The sequence below is a fragment of the Erythrolamprus reginae genome, chromosome 1, assembly GCF_031021105.1.
Source record: "Erythrolamprus reginae isolate rEryReg1 chromosome 1, rEryReg1.hap1, whole genome shotgun sequence".
Taxonomy (NCBI): Eukaryota; Metazoa; Chordata; class Lepidosauria; order Squamata; family Dipsadidae; genus Erythrolamprus; species Erythrolamprus reginae.
The window spans coordinates 203,199,176-203,205,259 of record NC_091950.1 but is presented as its reverse complement, the minus strand read 5'-3'; the positions used below and the strand labels follow the sequence as shown (position 1 = coordinate 203,205,259).

Below are 6,084 nucleotides of genomic sequence, written 5' to 3'. Positions count from 1 at the left end.
TCATAACAATCTTGACTTCTTCAAACAATAGGGGACATATATGCATTGTATCTGGATATGTTAATTCCCCTTTTCTTAATGTGTCTCCCATCTCCCTTGTTTAACTTCGTCTCATTTCATTCACATAGCTCATTGCACAGTTTTGCTAAGGCTACATTGTATAAAAATACCAGTTTGGAAGGTGTTTTTGTTTCATGCTATAGCAATAATGATTCTTCTTCTATAATCCTTCACTTCTTATACAAAAGGTGTGTAATCTATACCCTTAAAAGAATTATTTATAAATTACTTCCACTTCATAGCTAGTGGATCTGAGGCATATTCCAGTTTTCAAATCTGGATCAATTAATACTAGTGATGATGTTTGTGTATACCAATGATCCTGTCCGGTATGGCAACAGAGCTGCTATCCTATCACCAGGTGATTAGATAACACAGCCTCTAATCCCATCCCCTTTGTGTACAGTATAACATTCCACAAAACAATCACCAACTTTATTATCACATTCATGCTGCTATGTATTATGTGTACTAGGCCCCCCCAGCGTATAGTTGCATGTCATGTGTATATGTGACAGTATTGTATACACTAACACTCTGAATTCAGGGGCTTACATTCACAAATTTCCACAACATAAATGTGACTTATTCAAATATAAAAATGACAATGGCAAAATAAAACATTCCTATCCAGATTCACAAATCCACCCTCCAAAGTTCCATTTATGAAAAAAAAACATTAAAAGGTTTCTTAGTCCTTCTTTCTCTCACTCTTCTTCCGGGAGACACTGATAAACTGACAAAGTCCATTCCTTCATGCATAAAACCCTTCATATGTGTCCATGGCATGCACAGTCATCTCAATCATTATCAGTCTTTTCAATGGACAGTCCCAAATAAACTTCCAGTTGTGTCCTTTTAAGTTTTCACTCAGGAATCAGTCCTCACTCTTAAAATTATGCACTTGTAAATAAGCCACCAGCCCGTCAGACCTTAAACGAGAAAAAACTGGGACAAGTTTCTTTTAGTTGTTTCAGAGACAATTTAGCATCTCAGTGCATCTCGTTCCAGTATTACACATTTAAATATACATTGCACAAACATTTATACACATACAAATGCTAAAGGTAAACGTTTCAAAGTTGTTATAACTTTATACTGCTTCTGGGATTCAATTTTCTCCCCAGCCTTTGCCAAATATACTCAGACCGAAGGGAATTCTTTTCAGTTCCCTATTCTACTAAATAGACCATAAAACGTGTACCTCTATCATTATTAATATACATTATTAATATACATATACTTTTCCATACCAAGGCATATTTATTTTACTATTATATTCACTCTTATCTTAAGTATTTATCATTACAAATGAAAATGCTTTCACCCATCCACTTAAAGGATTCAATTCTTACCCAAATACATATCTCAACTGCTGGCATTTTTTTTTTTCCACTCAATTCACTGAAATAACCAGCCAGCAGGTTACCTACTACAATTTGTCCTCTCATTCCTTTGAATTCAAACAGTACACTGAGATCCAGAAATACTCTCCTCTCCAGATTTTCCAAGTTCATCATTAAAGACCCTTTGGTCCTGGGAATTCAATATTACCAGGTTCACCTTGTGGACCAGCTGGATCAGCTGGACCAGGGCAACCATCAGGTCCAGTTGAACCAGGAAGACCTAGACCTGGGCTTCCAAATTGTCCTGGAAGACCTCATAGACCCATCAGACCAGGTTCACCAGTGGGGACTAATAGCACCACCTAAACCTTGTATCACCATATTTGCCATAAGACCCTGGATCACAAGATCCAGATTCTCCAAAAAAAACCTATTGAACCACAAAAACCTTGAGGCCCTGTTTAACCAGGTTCACCAGGCTCGCCTGGAGATTCCTGGTCAACAGGAAAACCAAGTAATTCAAAACAAAAAAAAACCCAGCAACACCACTAAAGCCAGCAGGGCTGACTACTACTAATATCAGCTTGTCCTGGAGTACCTTCTTCACCAGGTACACCAGATTTACTTTTGTTATCAACAGTATCAGGTTATTCATCCCAACCACTGTATTCCCTTATTTATGTTATTCCAATATCCATGTTTTAGTATATACACTCATTCACACTCAATCAAAAACAAACTTTCTTTCACAATGAATGAAAAACAGTTATGCATCCTTTCATGCATATGTCCAACATATTTCTCACACTAAGTTAAATTATTTGACCTTCTTCTTCCCTACTGCCTCTTTTACAGCACCTCATCTTTACTCAATAATCCACATCTTATACAGGCATTTCTTATAATCAGTCACACCGATCATTCAGCTTTATTTTTCTCAGACAGCATGTAAAAAAACCCCTACTTATCACATACATTGCTTACTACCACTGCTTGTTAAATCTCTTCTATCCAATTTTGTTACATTTGTAAAGCAACCCCCTTTCACAAAACCTTTCCCAGTTCACTTACTAGCAGCTAAACAAAATTATACTATAAACAGACACCCTATCAGTCTATACTAATCCATTCAAATGCCTTCAGCCTCTAACACCTTCCTTCACCACAGGAAATCATCAATCCAAAATTATCAAAACTACCTGTCTTCTAAATCACAACAGGTTTATCTAATATAGCTATACACTTTATATTACATTCTGTAGCTAACCCAACATTTACTGCCACAAATAACCCAAATACCAACATTACTATTATAACAGCCAGAGTTGGAAGGGACCTCAAAGGTCATCTAATCCAACCCCCTTTCTTCAGCAAACAGCTCTCTACCAATTCATAAAAATGACAACAGGCAAACCGCTCCACTATGTAATCGCTGGCTTCATTCCAGCATGCTCATACGTATCATCCCACATCATATCTTCTAACAGTTTTCACATAGGAGTATTTCTTCATCAATAAACAATATAAAAAAACGGAACCACAATCCCAAACATATGTATAAACACTACTTATACCATACTGTACAAAACAACCACACTTCCCTGCATTCTCTCAGATTACAAACCACATTACAAACCAGAGAAAATAATATGTAAAAGAAAAAAATGTTGCACAATCAACATTCATACACTCATAAACAACTTTTTCTTCCCTTAAAACAGAGCCAAATCCAGAAATACGTTACCATACAGTGCAAAAATCTATTGTCACAGAACCAATTTATCTAAATCTACACGAGCTTCTCAGCTGTATTCAATGATGCCACAGATTTAATCCAGAAAACAATTATCTATCATCGAATTCTACTCAATTGTGAAATTTTTCCTAAAATGTTTAGCTTCCTTACGAGCATTGTAAAATCCAGCAACAATTGTCACAGCAACAATTAAATATTTTCATTTCATAACACCACAAGACTCCCTACCAGTACTTTATTTCATTTATCAGATTTGTGTACAATTCATAATTCATAATCAAAGCTTTTTACAATAAAATAAAATATGATTCCCCTCATCTTGAATCTCAAGATATCCTTCAAAATCTCCCAGCTAGCAATTTTCTTATGGGCATACAATAGGAGACTATTACTTCCAACAGATATAAAAGGCAATTGTTAAAGAAAATCCAATTCCTGCTATGTATCTTGACTAGGTTGTTTTAGAGATACAGTGTTAATAAGTAATTACTAGTAACTTAGTAAGCTTGTCATTCCATCTCAGTTCTCTGATTCAAACCAAGATAAACACTTATATCAAAAAACATCAAAAATAGCCAGTTATTTTCCTCAATACTGGACTCCAGTTCATCATATGTAAAACATACACACTACTATACATGGAAAAAAAAACCTCTTTCATACCCACATCTACACACTAATCTTGGAATTCACCTATACGGAATTCCCTCCAACTGCCACATAAAGTCATTAAAAAAAAAAACCTTTATAACTCTTTCTCATCCTCAACCTCTTAATATACGTAACAACTCAGCCACAGAACTGCAAACCTTTCGCCTGTGTATTAAGCACATGCCATCTATCCCAATACAATATTTAAAATCTCCACTCTCTCAAATAACGAATATCCACAAATCCCCTCATCTCCAGCTGCTTATAAACCAAGCCTGCTGCAATCAATTAATTCTCCTTCAAACCTACTGCACCAAACTATCCCAGGAACAATAATAGCCCCTCAACAATTAACAACTTACCTCCTCAAAAAGAAAACACAGCCTGTCAACCCACTTAACTTCAAGACAGCCTCACATTCTCACATTCCTTGTCTTAAACAAGCAATACTATAAACCCTACACATACAGTCTCAACTCCTATTCATCAAACAAAACAAAAAACCCTTAGTACTTACCATCTGCTCACCCAAAACCTCTATCTTCGATTATTAATCACATTTATCAAAAGCTCTATTTCTCAAGAATTCAAAAATATCAGTTAGACTTCCCTACACCTCTTGCAATAATATTTTCGCTCTACCAGCAATCTAACTATAACCATATGTATTACACTTCTTAAATCATACCAACAAAAGGACAAAATATTACATAGCACAGCTGCTATCTCCCCATAAAGACACCATTCTGCTCTTCAAGATACAACTTACCAGCAGCCGTCATCCTTTGTCAGAGAGGGGGAAAGAAAAAGAAAGAAGAAAAACAAAACAAAACACATACTTCTACCACAGCATCTGCTGTCAGTTTTTAAGTAGACGAAACCCATTCCTAGCATACGCTATGTCCTAAATTTAAAGTCAACACCCATATTTTTGTTCCATAATAAAACCCCTGTTTCATTATGACATAAACGTTCACCCTGAAGTGAAACATAAGCAAGCCAATATTCAACTATGTAAATATCCACTCTGATCCCTTTAAAACTCTTTCTCCACAGTGTCACCACCCAACATGTGTTTTAAATTAGTTCTCGTGCACAAGAACCCAGCACAAATATAGAGACATTTCTCTCACATGCTCTGCGTGCCCACATGTATTCAATCATGCTAGTGCATATCACCAACTCAGGATCAGACCCCTTGGCCACCTTTACTCACCAAGGACGCTTGCTCTCGCCGGCAGCTGCAATTTTTCCCCCGGAAACCTCTTATTCTCTTGGCCTCTCAGTTCGAAAAGAAGCTAATTCCTGGACATGGAAGCAAGAGAAAACCAGCCACTGGAAAAAACTCCAGTAAGGGCCCTGCCAGGTTTCTCTCGTCCTCCATCCAGGAAAAAAGTCCTCGGGCCCCACGTTGGGCGCCAATTGTTAAAAAAATTCCCCAGACCATGAGAATAAAAGCTAAAAGACCACATGATATATATATCATAGAAACATTTATTAAACATAACATATATCAACACATAACATATATCAACACATAACATAAAGACACCAATATGATAACACTGTATCATATCAGGACCAATTGAAGACACTCAAAAGGTGTACTTAAAAAGGTAAAGTACCTAACTTCACCAACCATCTTTTATAGGAGTTTCATGTCTAATTTACACCCCCTTCCTCCTGTCCATATATGGGGTTGTCTTGCATCCAATTTCATCATAGTTCCTTGGAACTCTCTAGATTAATCCATCAAGACTTTATGAATGTTTATTGGCATAAACAATAGGATTTCTTCATCTTGTTACAGGATGTAAACATGTTTTTGTACATTCTTGCTTTTCTGGCAAGAACTACTGTCCAAAAGGTCGGAAGTTTAGTACTCTAATAAGAGTGTTTTGTATCCATCTAGGCCTTAGATGCCTAGATTCTATAGATTCTTTAGATTATTTTCTCAGTTATGTTTTTGGTTTTGCTGGTTGTTTTAGTTTTAATAGTAATGGATTTTGGTTTTTTTAAATTATTAATTTCTTTTAATAAAAAAGAAGGGATTTTTTTCTTATTTATTTCTTGTTTGTTTGTTTGTTTGTTTGTTTATTTCTATGCGGCCCAGTCCCAAGGGGACTGCCATTCAGACACTATACTTTTCCGCCCACACCGGAAAAAAATTAGAGGGAACATTGATCACAAGAATGTTATTTTATTCTATCAGGCAAGGTGGATAAGTTCTGTGTCCCACCAGTTTTGGTTTCCACGCAGGGCTTACAGATA

At 36.2% G+C, this 6,084-nt stretch overlaps 1 long non-coding RNA gene across 1 annotated transcript; it reads right to left on the bottom strand.

Moving 5' to 3' along the window:
* Nucleotides 1–1,322: 1,322 nt before the first annotated feature.
* Nucleotides 1,323–5,764, bottom strand: LOC139156399 (uncharacterized). Its single transcript, XR_011557311.1, has 2 exons — nt 1,720–5,764; nt 1,323–1,686 (listed from the first exon to the last, which is right to left on the bottom strand). It is a non-coding gene; the product is annotated as an uncharacterized lncRNA (long non-coding RNA).
* Nucleotides 5,765–6,084: the final 320 nt, after the last annotated feature.